Below are 26,045 nucleotides of genomic sequence, written 5' to 3'. Positions count from 1 at the left end.
GCTTCTTTTTGACTTACTGCGACAGTGAAAGTGATATAGTTGAAATAAGTCGACTTGTTTTGTTCAGATTAATTTTAAAAAGATTGCCAATGGGTTGTTTCAAAATTGATTATTTCTCTATCTGCAAATGGTAAACTCTTTAGTTGAGTTGAGAATCATCGCATTTTATGAAGGAGCCCAAGCTTTTGTCAATTGTTTAGAAATAAACCACTTTTTGATTATTGATAATCACTTATCTACGTGTTTCTGCTTATTTTTCTTTTCTTCTGAATTTATCTATTTTTTTAACAGGCAACGACAGGATGCTGCTTGAAAACCTTAAAAGCAGTGAAGTGTATGATGAAAAAATAAATCTAAAACTATGCAAAAAGTTTAACTGCAAAGGATATATAGAGTGTTGGTGTTGCATATTCAATGCGCAATTCTGTTATATCAATGAAGCAGAATGTGAAGCATCAGAGTGTGGAGGTGTTTCTTCTCTCCCATGATAGCTTTACCAATTTCAATTTGTATGCAATAAGTTATTTGGATTTTCAATAAATGGTTGGTTTGAATGATCCTTAATTGAAATTAAAATTAAATTTTTTTATTTCCTTAAATTTAGATTTAAAAACAATCTCGGCCGGACTCATTTTTTCCTCAAGAAGCCAAACATTAAGTTACCAGTCTATGATTTTTGCATGCTCTCATATCATGTCGAATAATTAAACTTTTACGCGTGAGGTAGCTAAATCCAAAATGCCTATTGAACAAACTATGAACTATAAATATATAGTACTAAACCAAACAATTCTAAAGACATTACAAGAGTGGCCATTGGATGAAACTAATCCCGGCCCTTTATTCCATTTTCTCTGCAATGTACACTACATTACATGTATTGCTCATTTGTGAAGAGTGGCTAAGGAAAACAATTCTGTGTGCATTTTTGAAAGGCTTCTCTCAAGTAATATAAGGCAGATTCTCCAAGTTTGTCCCTATTTTCTTGTTCTTACAATCTGTCCCCTAAGTCTTCCATTGTGCAAGTTCCATTAACCTCAAAGGGTTAATTTCGTGGCTGGGTTTCAAACAGACTCAAGGGGTGGATACTTAGAAGGGTTAAGGCTGTTTGAGTATCTCCAAGAGACTCTTTAAATATAAAATGCTATCTATTTTAAAGAGTCAACATTTAAAATCATATTTCAAGAGACTTTTTAAATTAATATTTTAATTTAAAGAGTGAGTTTAACTCTCCTCTATAATTAAAGAATACTCCTATGTATTTCCACTGGAGCAGCAACCCCAATTTTAGTGGCAATAGATGATTGATTAAATGAAATGTGAAATTAAATGAGTAATTTAATTCTATCTATCAATTAACGTCACATTATATAGCATTATTCATAATTGAATGCATTCAAATTGTTCTAATTTTCAATTTTGGAAAATAATAAAATAATCTAGAGAAAAGTTATTTAAAATAAAATATAGAGAAAAATCAAAAATATTATTTGGGAATAGTAAAATTAATTGTTAAATATAAAGAGTTTATTGAAGTATTTCAAAAGTTTAACTTTCTAAATTTATAGGTACTTTTCAAATGATAGAAGAATAATGATTGGTGTACATTATGGACACCCATGATAGAATATGCTCTTTAAAAATAGATCATCCCTTGGAAATGCTCTAATGAATTATACCCACAATATGATATTCTATCATTTTCTCAATATCAGTTTCATTAAAGTGTATCACTTTAGCTCAAATATCAGCATGGCAAATAGCACGTGCATTGTTTCCAGCGTTTCCATGGGTTGTGACGGCCCAAAAAATTTCACTCTTTTTTTTTTTTTTTTTTTTTTTTTGGAGAATAGTATTACGCCTTTAGGGCATTCCACTGATACCTTCGAGAAAATTTATGAAATATGGTACCTAGAAACGTTCAATAACACATTGTTCACTATGAAAAATCAACTCTAAAACGTATTCTTATTGATCGCTGAGTATTAAAGACAGTGAGAAAACCTTCTAAACTACCTTGAGTTGTAGTTTTAGCTTCACTGCTAAATTTCTTTGTAATAATATAGCATAAACATAAGTGTAAAACTAAGCGGAGACAAAAAACAAGAAACGTTTTTTCCATCTTTTACAAGTTTTACCTCTTCAAAAGACTACAATAAGTCTGAATTTACATTACATTAAAAACAAATGTATAAGATCAATTATTACTCGACTCAACACTCCACAAGGCTTGATTTAGAAACTAGCTTACAACTAAATCACTTTCTTTTCTAAGATACCGTTACAACAAATCAGATCCCTACATCCCCGAGGCAATTCAAGTAAACCACTCGGGGAGTAGACTTTGTTCCTCAGCGACCTAGAAATGCACCACCTCTTAGCTCCGCTTGGATGAGCTGGCCCTTCTCTTACAATACTGGGATTTCCACTTTTGCTCTTGCATTCCATATTCGGAAGAACCTCTTCGTCTAACATGTTATAAAGTCTCAATAATCACTTGACACTTGAAAGGTGATTGTTAAGTGTACATCGCAAGTATTAATTTCAAGAATACTTAAATAAAAGCATGTTTAATCAAAGTTCTTGAACAAGATTAGGAGGCAAATTCTTATGTACATAAAATTATAGATCTTTCTTGGTTACCCAATGATATTGCACTACGTAAATTTAATAGCATCTAAATCTACATGCATGCACTGTTTTCTTACTTTTTATCTTCCCTAAGGCCTTTCCCATAGACCTATGCTGTACACCGAGTGCTCAATTGGAAATGTCGTGCGTATTTGCTCGAATTAGGAAGAAGGTTGTCTTCCACTAAGAGACCATTTTGCTACATGGCTTTGTGATTACAACTCGAGACCTTGTCAATCCCTGGCGTACAATTGGAGCCTTAAAATTGAAGACTTGAGTAAAGGAAAATGCGATTAGAATGGTCCCCTATATGTTCATTTCTATAAGTAGTGGAACTCAAATTGGTAGATTCAATGAATGCAAAGAAGTTGCGAACTTAAATGGAAAAAAGGGTAAAATCAGCTGCTTCAATTAAGCTTTAATTCCATCCACAATAATTCTACTGTGCATCAAAATATCCAAAAGGGTGAAATCAGCAGGCATCATTCACCACCACATTTACCCCAAATCCTAACGGTAGGAACAAAAATGAAAGAACCAAAATTATATCCCAAGACATCTACTCCTATATATGTACAGCAGACGTGATTCCTGATGGCAGAGTAGATGTGAGAGACAAAATTTCGACTCCACGCTCACAGAACATCATCTAATTACTGTCCTATCCCACAAAGAGTACTTTTTCTAGAAGTCAAGGATATGGATCCAGCTGTTGTGCAATGGTCAGGGCACGATGCAATTAGTGAAACTGGCTCCACCAATCCTGTCTGGCTGCATCTGCTTACCGAGTAAATCTCTGCTAACACCAGAGCTCGAAGATCTATGCTGCATGAAATTGATCTCTGTAGCATCCTCGAGCAAGCATTTCATAGCCCCGAAATTTGAAACAGGTGACAAATCTTCTTCGCGCTCCGGCTGGATATTAAAGTCTATTTGACCTTTCAAAGGAGAGACTGAGGATTTCCTCTCATAAGGGTCATCAAGGCAGGCCCCTTGGCTTGCCTCTTCCTGGTTTAGACTACTTTTTCCTGTGTCATTGCTCAGATAAGTATCAGTATCCACATGCAGCTTCTGACAGGCACTTTCAGCTTCTTTTGCCAATTGTTTCTTCTCACACCTCTCCATCAAGGTTCTGAAATGACACTTTAGCGATTCTGACTCAGCAAAATCGCATGTTCGCTTGTGCTTTGGGTCGTTTCGATCAGAAGGTTGAATGCAGACAGCGCATGTACAGTTCAGTTTATGGCCTGCATGCTTCGTTTTAGTCTGTGATGAAGCTGGAAGGTCCACTGCTTCCGATTGGATAGCTAAATTAGCAAGTGCATCGAGTCCTTCCTGTGCCCCAACAAGATCTGAATTCTTTTCAGTAATTTTCTTTAACTTCCTCTGTATGAAAATTATAAAACCATCAACAAAAGAGACATAACCTGCAAGTAAGACAAGCAACATGCAAGAGAAGAAAGGAATCTACCTTCAGTAGTAGTGGATAATATATCTTCAAGCTGTTCCATAACGAACTGCTGAGCAGTTGAACATAGAGATCTGATGTAGAAAAGAATAGGTAAATTAAGGACTCGTAAAACAATTGGAAACATATGGAAACACAATTACAGAAGAATATTAGTTGAAAAATTACACTTTTCTCGGATTGAAGCACAATGGCCATATAAACATAGTTGCAATCCAGGAATGGCACAAAACTGAAGCTGACTTTGAACCGACACAAAACTGAGGACAAAGTGGACAGAGTTCAGAATGAAGAATATATAATTTTATGAAAGTCCAATATACCTGTTAAGGCCCCATACATTGCCAGAACAGGTCCATCTTGATGGAAGAAGAGCATTTGCAGGCACTTTGCGCCACTTAAAACAATCATCACATTCTACCCATTGGATTTTTTCACTGAAGTAAACATTCCACAAGCAAAGCTACGATGACACTAGAGAGGAAAAGAAGGGCAAAATACACAGCTATTTATCAAAGAAAAACATTGTACCCAAAACGATCTATTGCAGGAATAGTTGGTCTTCCGATAATTGGTGCATCCTGCCAAAAAGCAAACCAAATCAGGAGTGTGAAAAGAAATTTATCCCCTTGGCATACACTTTAACATCTAGCATATAGTTTAGTCAAGCATGAAAAGCACAGGTGCTCAAAACCTTAAGTTGGGCCACCATTAAAAAAGTGTATAGTTATATAATCATTAAAAATAATAATGCATATATTTACCTTGCCAGCAAACTTAAAAGGACAATGTGGGAGATAGATTATGGTCAATGATAAGTTACACAGTTGGAGTTCAGTCTTGATAAAATAGTTTAAACTTCATTTAATGGTGTCACAAATCAGTAAAATTCACTAACATCTTTCTGGACAATAAAACTTGTACTGAATTTACTCCTCCCTATCTTTAATCCTAAAGGTGGTTTCTGTTCTAAAGAACATGGATCATTAACATCTCACAGGATCAAAAGTTGAAACAATTCTTACAAACATAATATGATACCCAACCACCTGATAAGTATAAATAAGTACCAAAAAAATATTTGATATAGCAGAGCCTAATACCTCAAATTCTTCAATTTCACAGCCTTCTACTACAAAAACTGAGGGAATATTTTCAGGAGGTGAGCGCATAAGTCCTTGAACTTGGTTACACGTGAGCTTCAGTTCCATCATCTCCTCATTGTCAAACCTAAGCCGTTTACTTTTCAAACTGAAGACGCTATTCTTCCTCTTACTACGAACAACTGGCTTATTTTCAAGTATTTCCTTCTTTGTGAACCCTGACTTATCAGTTTCATACCAGTTACTCCCTGAAGCTACCTTAGTAGCACAGTTAACTGGTGGAAAGCTAGCTGACAGCGAATTAACTTTTACATGACCATTTATTGCAACTTTCCCAAACTTGTTTTTGCCTCTATCATCCCCAGGAGTTTTATCTCCGGTTACAGTAGCTTCATCTCCCTGTAAAGAGAACAATACAATGAAAAAATAGAAGTCAAGCCTTCAAGTTCAATTCAAAACAGAATGTAAAGTGTGTATGACGAAATAAATAAATAAAAAACAATAAATTGAGAACACAAGCACAAAGACGGTGTTTCATCAAGAACATAACCATTTTTCACTGACCTATTCTGCCCCATTTAATTTTAATCATATAGCATCAGTAAGAGGCATGTCTACTGGTAATGAAGGCTCCCTATACTCCATCACCACGCTCTCTGACGTCAAAACCCATTAACTTTACAGTTTTCCATCACAGGTGTGTTTGAACAGCTTCACTCAAACAGTGCTTATGTTTCACTGTTCACCTAATGTTTCTGGTACGGGGATGGGCTTCCACAAAGCCAAAACTTTTAACACACGTCTTTTGAATACTACCTGTCAGACCAAAGACCTTCACCCCTTTCTTTTTCTTCTCATGAGCTTTCTGATACCTCTATCATGTCCCATAAAATACATTTTCAAACTAGAACTCCATCTGTAAGGAAGAGCAGTGATATAGTTGGGAAAAAGCAAGAAAAAGTAATATAATAACCTGCATGAAATCACCGGAGATTGTAACCGAGTATTATTGGCAATGAGTGTCAAGTGGCCGGGCATTTTTATATTAGGATTAATGCTATCTAACACTACTCTAGTCAAGGTAGCATTAATTGATATGTTCAATTAAATGGGACGTTTATACTAAGAAGCACCCACATGGACACGAGTGTCCAACACGATACGTGTCGGACACGTCGACACACGATTTTTTGAAAAAGTTCTAACAAAAATACGTTGCTGACACGTCATTAAAATATTATTTTTTAACTTATTTTATTATAATAGTATAAATTAATAATTTTTTATATTTATTGTATCATATATATGACTAAGTTTGATTTTTTTATGGAGGGTAAAATGGGAAAAAATAAATAAATAAATAAATAAATATATATATATATATATATATAATCTACTCAAAAAATTTTACAAAGTGCATTTAATATTGTTGGACCAACAATGAAAAGTACATTGGTTTACATCACAACTTTTCATTTCCAAGGCTTTTCATTTTTTCTTTCTTCTTTCCTTCTTCACAGGTTTCTTTCTTCTTTTCTTTCTTTTTCTTCTTCTTCAAAGCCAGTCACCGCCTTCTTCTTCATCTCCGACACGACACAAGGAACTCCGACACGCATCGGCTACGTGTGGAAGACATACCGTGTCTGATACGTGTTGGACACCGCCACGTCGATGCCGACAGCGTGTTGGTGCTTCCCAGCATATATCCTTCAACTTAATTGAATCTATCATTTAATGACACGTGTTACTACCTAAACTAGTATTAACAACACTGATGCTAGATGTCATTATCCATTATTATAGTGCAAATTGCTTCTATAGTCGTAAAAAATACATGTCTCATTAGAGAATGATGTGGGAATGCAAAAATATATATGTTGTTGACTCACTTCTTACAACAACTTTCCAACTTCACCAGTTCAAAGTAAAGCTATATATAGCAGTTTCAAGGCATATGTATGCTTCCCAAAAGGTCCAAAACTGCACTAACAGCATTGGTTGCTAATTGTCACCAAGGGTAGTGACAAATACACAAGAGTATAGCAAGTGCTGATTTGTGATTAAAATTGGAAAATAAATTTCATTGGACAGGGATAAACCTGATCGGATGGAACAGTTGAAGCTTTTCTACCTCCCATGACCAGCTTCCCTTCTGGCTCGAGCCTAGTAAATGTCACTGACAAGAAATACCCTACCTCATTTTGCGATTCAAAGAAAGAAGCAATAAACTCATAGGTATTACACTCAGTAACATCACAAGGACATACACATCTACTTTTACCACTGAATGATAGATGATATTCAAGAAAATTATCAAATGGTGAAGTGTGACTGCATTTTAATGGCAAAGTGGCACAATTTTATTTTTCTTGGCCAAAATTGTGCAGGGAAATGAGAATAAGAATTAAGATGATACATATACATTGACCATCATTTTTGAAAAACTAAAACTAGGGAATCTTCCAAGCCACAAAAAAAGATAAGCCCAATAAAAACAATATCAGGGAAAAAGAGAAAAAAAAGGCACAAGTAATGCATATAGGCAAACAATTCGCTCTTGTTTTACTCGTGACGGTAGCACACCCCCCACCTCTTACTTCAGCGTAACCAGCCAAGAATTGCCTTGTTGTTGTGTAGTAGTTTTTTCGAGTGTTGGAGCTGGAGCTTGGGATTTCCTTAAGCGAGTTTTTTAACAAAATTAAAATATATTACAGTTGTCCTTTTTCTCTTTTTCTCTTTTTTTTCTTTTTTAATTTGTTACACAACTTTTATCTTCTTTTGTACAATTACTTTTTGTAATGTTTACCAATGGAATTATTAAAATTAAAATGAAATAAAATTTAATATCGAGCAATCAAGTTGAGCGAATTGAAGTCAGAATTACCTACATCACAAGCTTGCAGTTGCATTGACTGTATACAAGGAGTGATTCCTTCTAAGACGTACATTCTGCTATTATTATTTGGCCAAAACTGAAACTGGAATAACCATTCTTTCCCCTTCAAATCATGTACTTTCAGAGGTAATCCTTCTGGCTGAGAAATCGGTGGAAAGTAGGCCTGATTAATTGTAAATTATGTCAGTCTTCTTTTTTGAGAATATATACAATATGTTAATCATATAAACCTTGCAACTTCAGAGCTAATTTGGCAGGTAGTAGAGGATTTTCACAAACAACAATGTAACTTGTAAGTGTATACACGCAAACAATTTTTGTATATCCGTTAGGAAGATTTTAAAAGCTAACCCAAGACAAAGCTTGAGAAGAAAGAGAAGATGAGAGAGAAAATAGAGAGAATTTTGAGGGAAGAAAATTGAGTAGGATGCAAGAACACAATTGAAAAAGAACAAGATTGAGAAAAGAAAGAGGAAGAGGAAGAGAGAAGAAAGGAAAGAAAATATAGAAGGAATTGGGCGAGAAAGTATTAATTTATTTCATAATCAAAGTCTAAGTCTTACAATGAATAAGCCCTCTTTATATAGAGTCTAAACAAACCTAATTCTAGAAGGAAACAAAGTGAATAAACCCTAATTTAGTCAAACTAGAAAACTGATCATACAATAACCTAATTTTAATCAAACTCAAAAACTATAATTAAATAGAACAAACTAATATAAAATTAGACTACCTTCAGTTCCAATCACTATCAGTATCCGTAACCTAAGAAGCACCGATACTTGTAAACTTGTTACGTACCCGTATCCGATACGTCGATACCCTTCGATACGAACTAGATACTTGTTTTTTAATTATTTTATATATTTTTATACTTTTTAAGCATTTAATGCGTATCCTATACGTATTTTTTAATTATTTTATAATTTTTGTATGATTTTTGATACGTATCCAATACTTCATGATTAACACGCACCTTCACTACAATATTGCTTTGAAACTTTTTGTGCAACCTTCTTCTTCATCTAGTGCCATACTCTTTTGTATACTCTACGAGAAGAAATAAAATAACTCTATAACGAGTTGAATAATTGGTTTCCACTCATAGCAATTTGTGTCTTTTATGAAAAAAATTAGATCACTATTCAAAAGGAAAATCCAAATATGGGACATTGTTGGAAACTCTTTTGATACTCTTGAAGGTGTTAGACTGCTTGAGATTACTAATCTAGCATTAAATGAGTCAAAGTTGAAGATTGTTATATTCAATAATAATGAAGAAATTGTTGTTGATGTTGAAGGAAATGAAATTTCTACAATTAACGATTAAGATAAAGTGCTTTGGTATTATATTTATTTTCATTATCATGCTTCCGTGCTTATTAGTCTGTAACTTTGGGCTTGACCATCACTACCTATAATTAAATGGAATAAATGACTGACCAAAATACATATAGTTCTAAAAAGCATCATTGCTCTGAAACAACAGTCACAACATTGAATGTCTGTCAAACTTAGATAAGATAATTTCTCCCCTTGAGGCAAAGAAACAATTTGTGAACTAGTTTGACCCTCTATTGAGACACCTATTTGGCTTTTTATTTGATTGAGATACAGAGGTGACAAACTTTTGGACAATCAACTGACTAAGCTCGGTGCTATAAATATGTTGTACCAGATGCCTTGCACTCAAAGCTATCCCTTCTCCCAAACATGCATACACAAGGAGCGAGTAATTGAATGTTGTTCAGGATATGTTTTACGCCTTAAATAAGCTTCTTAAATGCCTTCCCCATTCTTTAATAATGATATCAATGGTATAAATTGTTCTTTGCTATTTGAAAAAATCGCATAAAGTATTTATAAATCTAACACCACAAAAAAATCAGCATCAATGTTCAATTTCTAAGATCTTATCCCCTTATCTTTAACTTCTGAGTTGAAGCAGATCATTAGAGATGGTTCCATTATCTTTTAAAATAAAAGTAAAGCATACTATATATACAATATCAAAATCGATAACTAAAATACACACATACAGTAGTCATTCGTAAAAACAAATAAATTCATAAACACTAAAATACACACATACAGTGGTCATTCGTAAAAACAAATAAATTCATAAACACTTGTGCATATATAAAATTTGATTTTATCATCTATTTAATGCATTTAATTTGAGCTATTAACCTGTCTCCATTGTCGCAAGAAATGTCATAAATTATATACTGGGTTGGTCGAGTATGGTGAGACAAAACTTGTAACGTGATCAAAGACTTATTTTTCATAGTTCACAATTGGTGAGTTCGGTCAGTAAAGTTGGATGTTTTATCTTGATAAGATTGTATTCTAATTTGAATTTGTCTAGGTCCAGGAAATATGAAAAATGATATGTTTAGAACACATTAAACAGGTAGATGACTTATTCGTGACTGATAAGAATAAGACTCTACACAATCATCTAAAGAGTGACCTAACTCTCGAGCATGTGATGTACCCTTAATTGTTAACTCAAAGTTTTTGAGGTACCAATAGGTAAGCCGTTGTTCGGAAGATTGAACTCGGTACTTTGAAGTCGGATCGAAAATATTTCGGGTCATATAATTGTAAGATAGAACCCATTAATCATTTAGTTGAGATGATCAACAAAAAAAGATTTACACTGGACAATCAAACCTGAGTGCAATAGTCCCACAATTTCACAATGGATTTACCTTATAAAAATAAGACTCACAGGACTATAAATATTGGAGGGGCAAAATGATCCATTTTGTCAGCTCCAATATATTAATGGTCAAACAGCGGTTGACTCGTGGCATGATGATCAAATATCGTATCATGTTTTTCTTCCACAACATTCAATTGACACGAGTGTAATTTTGGTTATTTAGTGGAATGAATCTAGATTAATAGGTAAGTGTCAATTGATCAAGAGTTGACCAATTTGGAAACATTGTCTATTGGAGCTCAGGTGTTCTAAGTCGGATTTAGTCCCCCACTCTCTTGACTCTAAGGTAGATGATGGACTTAATTGATCTACTTAAAAGATTACAATGAGGCCATTAGTGTAATTAACTCTCTCTAGAGTTGCTCTAGTTGTGGCTTATACATAGGTCACTTGAGGGCACACATTTTGAGGATCTAAGACTTTTATCTTGGAAAATATTCTCCAAGATGGCATTTTTTTTTTCCAAAATTTGAAAGTAATCTAAGAGGGTTTTTCACCAAGGAGGAAACACTTCCACCTTTTCCTAAGGGCATCTAAAGAGACACAGGGGAGAAGGCTAAAAGGAAGGAAGAAGGATTGTTAGCTTGGTGAGGGTACCACTGAAACTTGCTACGAGGTTAAATCTTAATGCTTTTATGTGGAGATTCAAAAACAAAATTCCGTTACTTTGAAGTTCAAAGATCTTCTTTCTTCCTTTTTATTTATTATTTATTTTTTTTTTTTTGGTCCGTAGTCCCAAAGAAAATTGATTTCGTTAGGGGTTTAAAGCTTACACCCAACATAAAGAAGCTCTGCATGCATTAATAGTAACTATAATGCTCACATGATGCACATACACACTATACAAAACTAAATCATAGCCCAAATGCAATTTATATGTCAATATAAAGAATTTGAACAGTTAAAAGTGTTGAAATAAGCAATAAAAGTTAAAACATATGGACTCACCTCTGCACACTTTTTTGGCAGCACTAAGCGCCCAATACATCCAGGATCACTGGCACTTAGCATTTTCTGAAACAAAGGAGTAATTACTGAGTTTGAACTATCAAGATGCTAAGGTAATATCAAGGTACTAAATTGCAGAATTTCAAATCAACACACCGATTTCAATTAATTATGGAGTTCTTATGGATCCATGCAGGTCATATAATACCTAACTTTAAAAAAAATTAAATAGTAGCATATCATATTAAAAGTCGAATTTCAAGACAGTCAGTAATAATAATAACTAAGACGTGAGAAAAAAAGGCAAAATGCCTTCTATACCACAGGATACTTGCTGGAAATTTGTTGCAACTCCTTATCAGTTATTCAAGGCCAATACCAAGGAAGAAACTGATTTCGGCCTCGGCCATTTCCTTGAAATTTACCATTGCGCACTTGACCCACATCAAATGAGCCCATTCCATTGTGATTTTTAACCTGTTTGCCGACGAGAGTTGAAAGGGATGGCGGTTGTAAAAGTGTTTCAGAAACCTTGTCAATATCATTAGTTTCACTTCTAAATGGAGGAGCTGCAATCGAACTCAATTTTGAAGTAGGAGAATCATTCTTGGGGAATGATGGCAGATGGGAAACATTAACAGATGGTTTAGGTTGCTCCTCCTTTCTGAGTTCTGCAAGAAAATGGTATGCATCAGATTCTTATACAAATATTGCCTTGATGTACTGTGGACATGTTCCCGGGAAAAAATAAATACCAGGGAACCAAAATTTTCTTCACTCAAGTGAAAAATAGTCATAAAAGTAGTTACCAGCGTTCCTGTCCTCAATGATTTCAAATGGACCACTTCTCAACTTTCCATAAATTAATAATCTTCCCAAGGAGTTTTCTTCTTTCTTTTCAAGGAAAGGGGTAGATAATCTCTCACAAATATGGAATCTATGAATGGTGCCTGAAATATCAACTTCAAAGGCAGTCCTCGGCTGCAGCTCAAATTGGATACTAGAACCGTTTAATAAACTGGGTGAGAAGGTGTTGGACCTGAGCCAGTTATTGTACTCCAGTTTCTCGTTGAGATGTCCTTCATTCTTTCAGGCTCAGAAGAAAGGAAGTGTGGAGGTGGTGGCCATGCAGGATTTGGAGTCTGGAGCGGGAAAAAAAAGTTAAAGATAAAGATAAATCATCATTTGTTGGTATGTAAAATAATGGATTATGATCAACGTAAGCCATTATGTTTGTCAAAAACACAAGAACTCAATGTTGGTACTCTGTACAACTCTTCATAAAAACAAAATCAAATAAGAGGCTCAATATAAGAACACTTCTTTGTATCAGTAGTGGCAGTGATGTATCTGATTGCGTTGGATCTTGAGTGAGAGATCACATGGAGCATAGAAAAAGGATTTATGTAGTCAGTCCTAAATTTATAGAGAAAATGACTTAGTTTGCTGCTGCTGTTGATACCATGTACAAAGAGCGTATGCCAACCCCGGGGGACTAGTGGTCCAAAGAAATTAGGTCCAACAAATTTAGTAACAAATCAATTGAAGCCTTAAAGGTTTAAATTCAAAAAATTTCCAATGTAAAAGCACAAAAGCAGAAAGGGTGACATGACAGTAATTCATCTGCTTTGGAATTTCATATAAAACATAAAACTCAGTAAAAAGAGAGTCATATAATCCTTACTAAAATATTATTCTTTGCACACGATAAGCATTCAATCCCTCCTGCATCCAATAGTATGAACATATGGAATGAAACTATACAGCCACAATGTATTTGCTGCAATAAAAAATTCATCATTCATAAGCTCAATATTGCAATGTGGAAAGTTGCACTTCAAAATTTCATGTCCAAACACTAAAAATACAGGAAATATTTCTAGCGTGAAAAGAAAGAAGTATGAAACTAGTCACCTTTCCACAAGATTCACAACATCTCCAACCAGAAGCATCCAGATGGAACATTTCGCAAAATTTCCCCTCCTCATAAGCAGAACTAGATAGACTCGGAATTACATCAAGCATGACAGTGAATAACAAAAAGGCCAAAAGCCAAATTAACATTATGAAGCAATATTCTTCCAGATATATCCATGATAGGATCTAAACATGATACAGCTTACAGCTGAAGTTCCAATTATGCAAGCTATAGTTTTTGGAAGACCACTTAAAGTCCTACTTTACACATCAAAAACCATTTGATTTATCTAACCAAATTCTGGAAAACCAATGAGTCATTTTTCCCAACATTTTTCCAAGTAAATCAGCTTTGCCATTAAGTCCTTTTCAAGATGTTAATAATCACAAATAAAAATTGTAAAAACAATTTTTTTAAATTTTTAGTACTAAAATGATAGAGCTTATAAAGCCAAAAATGGAGGAGCCACCAGCATTCAAGCCAAAACATGTTGCGATGCAGAGTGATGGCAAGTTCCACTAGGTTACTTGGAGATATGAAGATGATATTAGATTCATAAATATAAAAAAAAGGTAGTTTACATCATATTGATGCTCTCCATAAATAGTCAAAAGTAAATGATGTGAAGTTCACCTGAAAAGTTAAGCAATTAGACACGGGCAACAAATGTCCAGTCTTTTCCGTTTAACAAATTATTAATTTTGAATTGGGAGCTAGTTACTGAATTACAATGTAGACGTGCCTGATCACTGTATTTTAATTATACAGAACAGCTGATAAAAGAATATATGAATATTATAAGAAAAATGTAATAAAGGAATTAGGTAAGTTTGAAATCAAATGATACTCTCTATAAACTATTTTCAATCAAATAGAAACTGAGCAAAATCTTAACTACATTGACCCATAGAGACACCTAAATCAAAGTTTTCAATTTGGTATTTTCAGGGTTGAATTAGACATTTCACACCAAAAACCTGCAACTTCACTCAAAATTTACACTAGCAATAACAGCTAAACAAACATGTCAATCAACAAAAATGAACACACTGGACCCAATATTCACCCTCCATAACGCACAAATGAACATAATGCAAATGCTGGACGTATCATCAAGGACAATTAAAATTCTAAACTCCAAAATTGTGAACTCCATTTCAAGTTTATAAGAGAAAAAATATATATTAAAAATTGGTGGCAATATTTAAAATATTAACACAAGATATTCCAGCCATAAAACGAAACTAAACAACCCAAAAATAACTATTTTTATTTTTTATTTTTTTAAGAATCTCTCTCTACAAGAAACAGAATCACGCAATAAGAATTCATATAAAAATCCATACTTGAACAGATTTTCACTTTCCCTTTATCCACCGAAAATCAAACTCCAAATCGTAAATGAATGTTAAAAAAAAAAAAAAAAAAAAAAAAAAAAAAAAAGCAAAACAAAGCAAATGCTCTTACGCGCAGCGATCACAGAGGTCGGCGTAGTCGCCGGTACGGCATCGCCAACCTCTCCTCTACTTTTCCGAATTCTCTTTGCAATCAGAATTGAAGCAAGCCTTCGACATCACGTATAAAAAACCTAAACAAACCTATAGTAACAAAAACTTAATCTAAAAAACTACCCAAAAATTACTGTTTTTTCTTTATAAAAATTGGTAATGAGAGTACAATTTGAAGCCATTTTTTAGAGAGAGAGTGAGAGACGAGAGTTTGTTTTTTTTTTTTTTTTTTTTTTTTTAACGAGGTGTCCCAGCTTGCACCAGACTATATCCTCGTCCCTGAACCTCCGACCCCTCAGCTGCTCAGGGAGGTAAATCGCAGGTTGTGTCCTTGTTGGTTCCCAAGTTCCCACGTGGCTTTTACTCCTTCCCCAAATGGAGCCTCTTCCATGATTATTACAACACCAAGTTGCTCCAACCCTTCCTCATGGTTATTACATCACTCAGCTGCTCCAATCAGGAATCGAACTCCCCACGCTTAATTCCAGAACCCCCCAATGTGATTGTTCCGCCAACTTGAATGTGCCCTGGGGGCGAGAGACCAGAGTTACTTCAGAGAGAGGAACTGATGACGAAAAGAAGGGAGAGAAATTGCTTACATCACAGTGTGTGTAGGCTTTAACGTAGGCACGTTGGTTGGAACTGAGTATAACGATTTGGGGAGATTTTTATTTGACATGTTACTATTTCTTTTTTATAGAAATGTCTATATTATTCTTAATGAAATGATTCTTTCTATATTGCAATATATGTCATAATTTTTTAAACATTTTATCTTCTATTAACTACATTTTGGATATTTGAATATAAAATCATTCTATGATCTAATAAATAAGAATAATCTACAACTTTCATCTCATATTTTCTAATTAAAGTACTGTATTCTTCAAATAGTAAATTTGTATTTTTTAATTGAGATATAATATTCTTTATTTTTTCTAACATTCTTTCTAATAAATTATCTAATCCTTCAATTGTATATCATGGCATTTACTAAAATAATTATCATGCAATAATCTCTGCGATTCTCTTAAGACCTTTAAAAGATTCATTCTAATTTTAGCAAAAGTTTAATAGTTTTACCTTAGGTTTGATCTAGACCTGTATTCTTATAACCGAGTGACCTTGGAGCTATGAATTTGTAAACTGCTTCCTTCAACGGCCTCCTGCCTTCACGAAATTGTTACTGTTTCAGCTACTTGCTCTCACTATATCAATTTCTAAAAAATAAAATTCTAGACTTCTATTAAGGAAAACTCTCTTTTTACTAAAATAAGAAGGAAACTTTCTATTTGATCTTTCAAGAATCTATGGGAAAAAGATTTAGAAACTCATATTGATATCAAAATATTGGAATTTTATTTCTATTAGGATTGATACAAGACTTTAATTTGGTATAAGGGGTTTCTAGAAAAACTGATTTTTAAACTGAGAATAGGCTGTTGCTTACAACTCGAGAATTCAAGATAGGATGATCTCTTCTTCTATGGTAATGTCTCTATTTATACAAGTTTTTGATACTCAATTACATCACTGAATACATCAGCAAGGCACACTTGCCTTTCTATTTTCTTCCCCTTGGGCCTACATCTTCACATGTTGGTCAAACTTTTCAAAGAACATCTTTATCTTCAGTGTCTTCACATGTAGTATTATTGTCCTTCATACACCTTTGTCAAAAAAGTGTTTTGTCTTCTTCTTTCATTTTTCACATGTAGTTAGGGCACTCTCTTAACTGGTACGATTCTTTTATAGTGGTAGGATATCCTGAAAATTGATGTATATCAAATCTTGTAATACAATCTTTTAAAATTTCTGATTTTGCATATCCTCCATTGGATACCAACATCCAACTTTCAAATTGGCACAGGCATGAAAATTTTTTATTAAACAAGTTTTTGGCAATGTTGTAGATGACTTTAAATCCAAGTGCCCTTCTATGTTTGATCCATGATTTTGTCACTGTTGAAATTTTTCTATATTCTCTGTAATATCAGTTTGGAAATTGGCTGCAATACATCCAATTGAGATTATGTGTTCAACTGGACAGTAAATAACTCCATCATATTCTGGACTGATTGAATAGAATTTTAAAAATATCTTCCTTCCATTGGCAAATCTTAATACTTCTTTAATGAATATGTCGTCAAACTTTGAAATTTCAATAAAATCTTTTCCTAGATAAATCAAATCCATGAATCCATAGTCTGTCATGATTTTTATAAATGAAGGATCACCTCCTTTCATGGCTGTTATTCTGGGGTAAACATTATTTCCTGGAGAAATAAAATACGAATCACTTATTTTTATTTCATAAGCAATTTTGACTATTTCGGCATATTTTTCTTCGTTTGGATCTAAAGGGATTTTATCTTCTTGGTCTATGATGCTGATTGTTTTGGTATCTCTTTTATCTCCATGTATCATAACTTTCTTGGTTGATAATACAGAAATAGAATCTCCTTTATTATTAGTTGGTATGTTGTCACATCTGGGTCCACTGCTGCTTCCAGCTGTCCCTGTTTCGTATTGATTTGAAAAACTCATTTCTGAGCTCTTTGGTATATCTGTTTCAAATAGTACATTTTTCAGTTGTGCTGCAATAACATCAACTTGATTTTTGAGTTCAATGGCATATTTATGATGCTCAGTAGTGATATTAAATAATATTTTCATATTTGAGTTGAGCAACTCTGAGATATGGGTTGCTCCAAAACTTATATCTTCAGATTCTTCTTGAAGCAAGTTTGCCCTTTCTTGTATACATGTAATAGATTGGTATAACTCCATGGCATTGGCTTTATCCATCAGCAAATTCTATGTTTCTGCTGATGAAATTTGCAAGAAAATTATTAACTCCTTTAATATGGACTCTATCAAAATTATAAAATGCTAAATAAGCTCGTCATCTATGAAGCCTTCTGTATTGTGGTTCCGAGGGTAACTTATTCCTGATTAATCCTGCAACTTGAGAATTATCAGTTTCAACAATAAATTTCTTGGATAATAAAAATAATGAGAACTTTTTTATTCCTCTAATAATCGCTAGTAATTCTTTTTCACGAGTAGTATAATTTATTTCTGTTTGGTTAAAAGTTCCACTTGAATATCTACAAATTTCATTTACATCTGTTTTTAATATTACTGCCCAATATTTATCTGAGGCATCAGTATTAACAATCAAATTATCTTTTTCATCTGGTAACCTTAATTTTGGTAAATTTTTACATTCTTCTTTTAATGATTTAACTATTTTTGTAAGTTCTTCATTCCATTCCTTAGTATTTGTTTTTCTAAGTAAAACTTGGATTTTATGTTTTTTCTTAGAAATATTTTCAATAAATCATTCTGCATAGTTTAAACATCCTAAGAATTTTTGTATTTGTTCTTTGAATTCTAATTTATCTGAAAAACTTTCTATCTTTTTGGATATATGGGTTTGTAATTTTATCCATCTTTTATCTATTAATAATCCAAGAAAGTCTATTTCTTATTTTTCTATTATAAATTTCTTTTTAAATAGTACAATTCATTCTTTTTTACATTCATTAATAAATTGGATTAAATGATTTCTATGTTCTTCTTTACTATTAGAACATATTAATATATCATCAATATAAACTATTAGAAATTCATTAAACTTTTTAAATATATTATCCATATTTCTTTGATATATTTGTGGTGCATTTTTCAAATCAAATGACATAACTAACCATTCATATTTTCCTTGAGGTGTGCTAAATGCAGTATATTGTATATTATCTTCTTCCTTTTTTACTTGCCAAAATCTTGATTTACAATCAAATTTAGAATAATATTGTTTTCCTCTTGCAATATTTATTAATACTTCTTTATTTAGTAGAAAATAACCATCAAATTTAGTATATTTATTTAATTCTTTATAATTTATAACCATTCTAACTTTTCCTCTAACTTGTTCAGAGTGTTTCATAACCATAAAGGCTGGACTACTATGAGATTCATTACTAGGTCTAATAAATTTTTGTTCTAACAATTCTTTTATCTGATTCTTAAATTCTTGTGTATCTTCTATTGTATACATCATTGGTCTTATTCTTATTATAACATTTTCTGTTAATCCTATTTTGGCTTTTGGGTGATATGGTTTCCAAAATAATAATGAATTTTCTCTATAAACATTTTCTAATTGTTCAATGATTTTTTCTATATTCATTTCTATTTCCGTTTTTAGAACATTTTTATATGATATTCTTTTATTTTTTATTTCATTATTATGAATTGGTTTTTTCTCCCATTTATCACCACGTTGGGCTGGCTGAACTCTGTAAGGTTTAAATTCCCTAAGAATTTTTAATAAATGTCCACAAGGTGTTTGTAGCATTATCATATAATTATTTTGTTTATAATATTGAAATTATTGTATAAAATCATTTTCTAATAATATATCACATTCTAATTTATCATATTTATAAATTTTATTTATTGTTACTTGTTTACTTCCAAGAATTATATTAACTCTATCAGCACTATTTATTATTTGAGTACTTTCTCCTGTAACTCCAGTTATTTTTATATTACTATTATTATTTCATGATTTTATTAAAAAAACTTTTAAATATTGTTATATCACTTCCTGTATCTATTGAAGCACGAGTTGTTATATTTGTTTTTACAATAGTAATTATTGATAAATATAACGAAATATGGCTGACTTCCAAGTAAATTATATTATGTAGGACAACATTGATAAATGTTGTGGAAATAAGCAAAAAAAAAAAATGAACGAAATGGAAGAAAACGAAAGTTCAAGGACCAAAGTACAAATAGTCGAAAGATGACCCGGAAGCAAAAATAAAGATGTGAAAGAGTTAATGACCAATTTAATGAAGACATGAAGTATTAAAAGAAGAAAATATGTCAAGAAACGAGAAAACAAAGTTTGGAAACTATAGCCAACTTTTGGAATCTTGTTAACACCTATACAGTCGCATACCCATTTTCAGCAACCTTCAATACCAAGTTTCATTGAACTATAGCATTAGCATAGTACAAATCCCGGGGAAAAAATCTAATTTTCTTATTTGATTAAAATTCTTATGGAAACAAGTCTTGAGACTACTTTTAAAACCCTAGGGTCATCCATACATGAGGATTATGCATTCCAATACATTCCTAAGGGTTTTAGAGCATAGGAGGCAAGAAACAGGAAGATCGATTCGAAGATGCGACGTTTCAATTCAAGATTTAAATTTATGATGTCGTTTGTTCAAAATTCTTGTTGTTTTCTTCTTTTCAACATACTATGCTAGATTTATTATGCTAGGAGAACAATGAATCATGTAGTATGAATTTTTGATTTTTAGTTTTACATATTTGACATCAAAAACACGTTTTGAATATTGAATGGTTTATATGAATTTCTTTTCTTCACAATTATTGTTCATGATAATTATGTGAATACAATGGCTTATTTTATGTATTTGAAAAAAAGAAAATAGGCTCGACATCGTATAAATCATCATAGGGTCTGATAGGATATAGAAATATACCACTATTTCTTATGTGAATTTTTAAACGTTCATAAAAAGATCGTCCATTCTTGTATATAAGCACCCGCCACAGAAATATAGCTTGATCATATATGATAGTAGATTTAGTATTACTTGAGAGAGATTGTTAAATAAAATATGAACATTAATTCTTTAGCCTCTGTTTGAGCCAAAATTATTTGGCCAGAAAAATGAAAAATTGTACCGTTATCAATTATTTTTTAGTCGCAATTGTTGACCTCTTCTTTCACATGTGGGACCCAATTGAAGCTACAACGGTCACATTTTTTATTTTAGAGGAATGGAAAATATGGCTCAAACAGGGGCTCAATATTCAATCGTGTTATCATAGTGTAAACTAAGGTTAAAAATAATTATTACATGGGAATTCGGGTTCCTAGTGCATTTGTCATTTATTAAACACATCAAGCATAACTTGCATTTAGTTTAGTTAATCCATTCATAATTGCATACGTAAATTGTTTTAGTATAATTTCATCTCACCCAAAGTATATCCCATTATTTTTGTTTCGATTAAGGTCGCGGAAATTAAACTTGAACTAATTCAATCTTTGTGAGATGATACTTGAATTTAAAATCTATTTTATTACTTGTTGGCGAACTATACACTTGCGGTGGTTTAAAATCGAAAGAATATTTTTCGCATAACATCTTCGATGACTTTGAGCATGTTTGGCTAAAGCTAGAAATAGATAAAAATTATTTTACTTGTCAATAGATGTCTGGATAACTAATTCTGAGGGGTAGCTCAATGGTCAGGCATTGGTTTGCTTTTCAATAATCACCAATTCGAGTCCCTTCAAGATCAGTGAGGTGAGTACCCGACTATAAACTTTAAGGTCCTATGAGATTAGTTAAAGTGTGCGTAAATTGGCCTGAATACCCACGATAAAAAAATGTTTGGATAACTTAAGTAAGAAAAAGTCATCTGTATCGAAATCTTACTCACAAATTAAATAACTTATTTTCAAATCTTGCCTATAAGAAAGATAATTCACTTTGAAACTCACTTACTTGTATATAAACTCTTTAAGCTTTGACAACATCATGCTCTTCTTATCTTTATACCTTATTGCTTTAACTACTATAATGTTCTTATCCCAATTGATACCTTAATTTCTGGAGCCATGGTTGCTCGTGATTTTAACGAGGATTTATATGGTGAGGAATTATTACTTGTTATAGATGGCTATGAACGACCGGAGGTACTAAAACCACTTTCTATGCAATTGCTTTTTATGGCTTATGGAATGTTTTTTCCGCTAATGATATCTAGTCAAGTAATATCCTAGGCCAACTTCCCTTCGCTTGATAGCCTGGTAGCATAGAGATCTGCTAGGATTGGAAAACCGCAGAGAATGCACTTTAACTTCCTCTTTATTCAAAGCATAAGAAAAACCCATATCTCAACAGTTAATTACTTTGTTTATTTAGAAATTGTTTGATTAGATCTCATTAGTTATATTGTGCAACTAGAGATGTATTTTATAATTGTTGTGATGGAAGTTGTTACTTGTATCATTCATCTACAATTCGAAAGAAATCTTTGACACATTTTCATCTATAAACTAGGACTCCCATGTTCGATGGCTGTCTGAACTAGACAATGAATAAGTTAAAAACACTATTCGAAAGCAAACAAGGGCCAAGTTGAATGAATCTCAAGATTAAGAGGCGCATGCTCGACCTCGTGGTCTTGTTTTGACATCACTCGTTATTGTGTCATTTAGAAAAAATATACTTGTATATTTCATACTCAAATAAGAAATATACGATATTATACAAATTATTTTACTTGTATTATTTGATAATGTTGATATGATTGAATTGAATGTGGAAGATTATATTTCTAAATTTTGTGTAATTCGATATTGAAAAATTGAAGATTGAGCACCATATTCATATGCATTTATATTTTGCGCTTCATATATATTTAATATTTATTTTATACTTATAGTGAAAAAATTAAAATTTGGATTTTTTTTGAAATTCGGTTTAGTAAGTGAATATACGGTGTTCCGTATTTTCGATATTTGTAAGTGCAAAAATCGATATATAAAAATGCAGTAAGTTGCAAATACGGTAGTAGCATATACGGTAAGTTGCAAATACGATAGGTAGCATATACGGTAAATTGCAAATACTGTAAGGTAAAAATACAGTAAATTATTTACAAATACGGTAGGCTGCAAATACGGTACGGTGTAAATACAATAAATTGTGTGCAAATACTACATAGACTGCAAATGCGGTAAGCTGCAAATACGATAGACAGTATATACGGTAAGATGTATATACGGCAAGCTGCCTGTAAATACGGTAAACTGCATATATGGATTTAGAATTTGTTATAAATGTATAAAATTTATTTAATATTGAATTTCTTAAGTATTAAATGTTGTAATTCAATATTGTTTCCTTTTTTATAATTGTATTTTCGAGAATTAAAAAAAAAGTGGTTATGAAATTACTAATTTTTAAATGTGTTTTTTTTGTTGAAAATAAAAATAATTTTTTTATATTATTTGTAAAAAAAAAAATTTATTGTAATTTTATTAGCGTAATAAGAAGATTTACTATACCATTTTTTTTTTGCATTTTGTGAATAATTTAATTTATGATGATTGACAAATATTCTTCCACACATGCATCATGTCAACAACATAAAAAAATAAATAATTTTAGTATATATAAATTCCATGAGACAAAAAAAAAAACTCCACACATGAGCAAAAAAAAAGACTCTGCAAAGTGTGGAGAGATATCAAACTATCACTCCGTACAATGTGAAGAGAAAAACAAAAACTCTTGGAACTTTATTTGCAAGTTCCAAGAAGCCTTTTCTCAAACAACTTTTGAGCAATGCATTGAACACTTTAATTCTTCGCCTACAACATGAAAGTATAATTTCATTGAAAACTGTATCTACTTCTGACGTCCAAAAGCTGTTATCAAGTAAGTGTAAAATATTGAATTTGGATGGTACCCTAGAGCCTCCATTTGTGAAAGCAATGCCATCGTACTATCAATATTCCATTTTTTGCACAACTCACATATTTTTTCATTGTATGAATAACGAGAAAACTATTTTCTAATACCCTAAATATGATTTGCATGCTAAAAAATTGAGCTGTGACTGAAATTTAAAGAAGATATAATTGATTTTGAGTCATATTTTTCAACTCCATTTCGTTGTATATACGAAAAATTTACAATCTTGAAATTTGACTTATAATTAGGAAATTTGAAAACAACTCTCCGCACTGTGCAGTGAGTTTTTTCTCTTTGTACTGTGCGGCAGAGCTAGTTTATCATCTCTCTGCACTGTCTATGCGGAGAGTTTTTTTTTTACTCCGCATTGTGCGAGAAGTTTACCAACTCTCCACACATGGTTCAACTCTCTTCGTACTGTGTGGAGATATTTTTTTCTCTTCGCACTTTTTTTTTACTCTGCACACGGTTCAACTCTCTCGCTCTGCGCGGAGAGTTTTTTTCCCTCCACACTGTGTGGAGAGTTTTGTCATGGTGCGGATCAATTCTTCGCACTGTGGGAAGAGATTAACTCTCTTCGCACAGTGTAAAGAGTTTTTTTTTCTCTTTGTACTGTGCGGAGAGTTGGTTTGTCATCTCTCCACACTGTGCGGAGAATTTTTTTTTACTCCGTACTGTGCGGAGAGTTTTTTTTTACTCCGTACTGTGCGAAGAGTTTGCCAACTTTCTGCACATGGTTCAACTCTCTTTGCACGATGCGAAAATATTTTTTTCTCTTCGCACCTTTTTTTTTATTTTTTATTTTTACTCCGCACTTGATTCAAATCTCTTCCGTACAGTGCAGAGAGTTTTTTTTTTTTTTCAATTTTACAATACTAAATTACATAAAATTTAGAAATATAATATTCACATTCAATTCAATCATATCAACACTATCAAATAACACAAGCAAAATAGTTTGTATATTTTTTATTCAAATATGAAATATACAAGCATATTTTTTCTAGATAATATACTGCTATGCAATTATAAAAATAATTTACAATTATTTTCTTATATATCATGAAAATATTTTTAGATATTACTTCAAAACTATCCAAAAAAGCTAAAATTCATACATTAATAAAAATACGATAAATATAAAATTCGTGCAACGCACGTGATAACGACTAGTTTGATATAATTATCTGATCACACTGAACTCACTTGTCAATATATCGTGCCGAACATGATAAATTACAAAATTTAATAGTGCTTAGTCAGTTCTGACTACTAAAATCGTGGAAGGACAAAAACACGATTTCTTTTAATGGGACTAACCGCCAATGTCCCCAAAATAATTCTCGCAGGAGATCCGGACCCTTTTTTTCCCGGTACCCACGCACCGGAACGCACACACAAAATTTCTGTCTCATTCCTCAAATAACACTCTTAACACAATCCGAGCGAAAAATGGCGTCGGTGGAACGCGAGCCACCGGGAACTGACGGATCCGAACCGGGACGTAAACGACAGAAAGTAAAGGTTACTGAATCGGATACAACTCACCCGCCGGTTCTTCTTAACCCTGCTGATTGCGATATAGGTGAGTGTCAATTTTTACTCCGGTTGTCTTTTTTCTTCAATATCGCGTTTATTAAAACCTTAGCTTCGGCTGGTTGGTATTTGTGATAAGGTTATTATTATTATTTATTTATTTATTTATTTTCGGTTATGTTGATATATGTTCGTGTTATGTTATTCTTATGATCGATTTTATCTACCCGAAAGAGAAAAGAGAAACTTTAGGATGAAATGAAGAAAGGGTTTTAAGAATTTAAAAATTAATAGAATTTTGGCTTTAGATATGGGATGTTCGAGCATTCCGTTTGTTGATCGCACTTGAATAATGTGGAGACTATCGATATGTCTATTGGCTTGATGTGCTTGTACACTGGCTAACATGCCCTCAATTTTGTTCTTCTACGAATTCCCTTTCCTTGATAAAGTTAGGGAAGGAGTATTATATCAGTTTAAGGTTCTTTGGGCGATTAATTACTGTAGTCGCTCTTCTGTGAACTGAAATTGATTTGCAACTGCCTAGAATGGAGTTGGTAATCACTGCTAATGGTCTATTTTCACAAAAAAATTTGAATAAGTGATTTATCAGTTTTCTTTATGACACTCATTAATCTGTAATCTAATTATGCAATTACTGTTAAATGTTTAGTGTTGGCTGATTAAATGCCTCTGGTATTGCTAATTGGGACAAGCCATCATTTGATGCCAACCTGATCTTTTTTGACATTTTTCTCTGTCCAGA

At 32.6% G+C, this 26,045-nt stretch overlaps 1 pseudogene; it reads right to left on the bottom strand.

The window, feature by feature from the left end:
* Nucleotides 1-3,012: 3,012 nt before the first annotated feature.
* On the bottom strand, nucleotides 3,013-15,410 carry LOC111368739 (annotated as a pseudogene).
* Between the last annotated feature and the right edge of the window lie 10,635 nt (nucleotides 15,411-26,045).

This window comes from Olea europaea, chromosome 19 (assembly GCF_002742605.1).
Source record: "Olea europaea var. sylvestris chromosome 19, O_europaea_v1, whole genome shotgun sequence".
NCBI classification, from domain to species: Eukaryota; Viridiplantae; Streptophyta; class Magnoliopsida; order Lamiales; family Oleaceae; genus Olea; species Olea europaea.
Note: the sequence above shows the minus strand (reverse complement) of the source record. Positions and strands in the feature narration are given on the sequence as shown.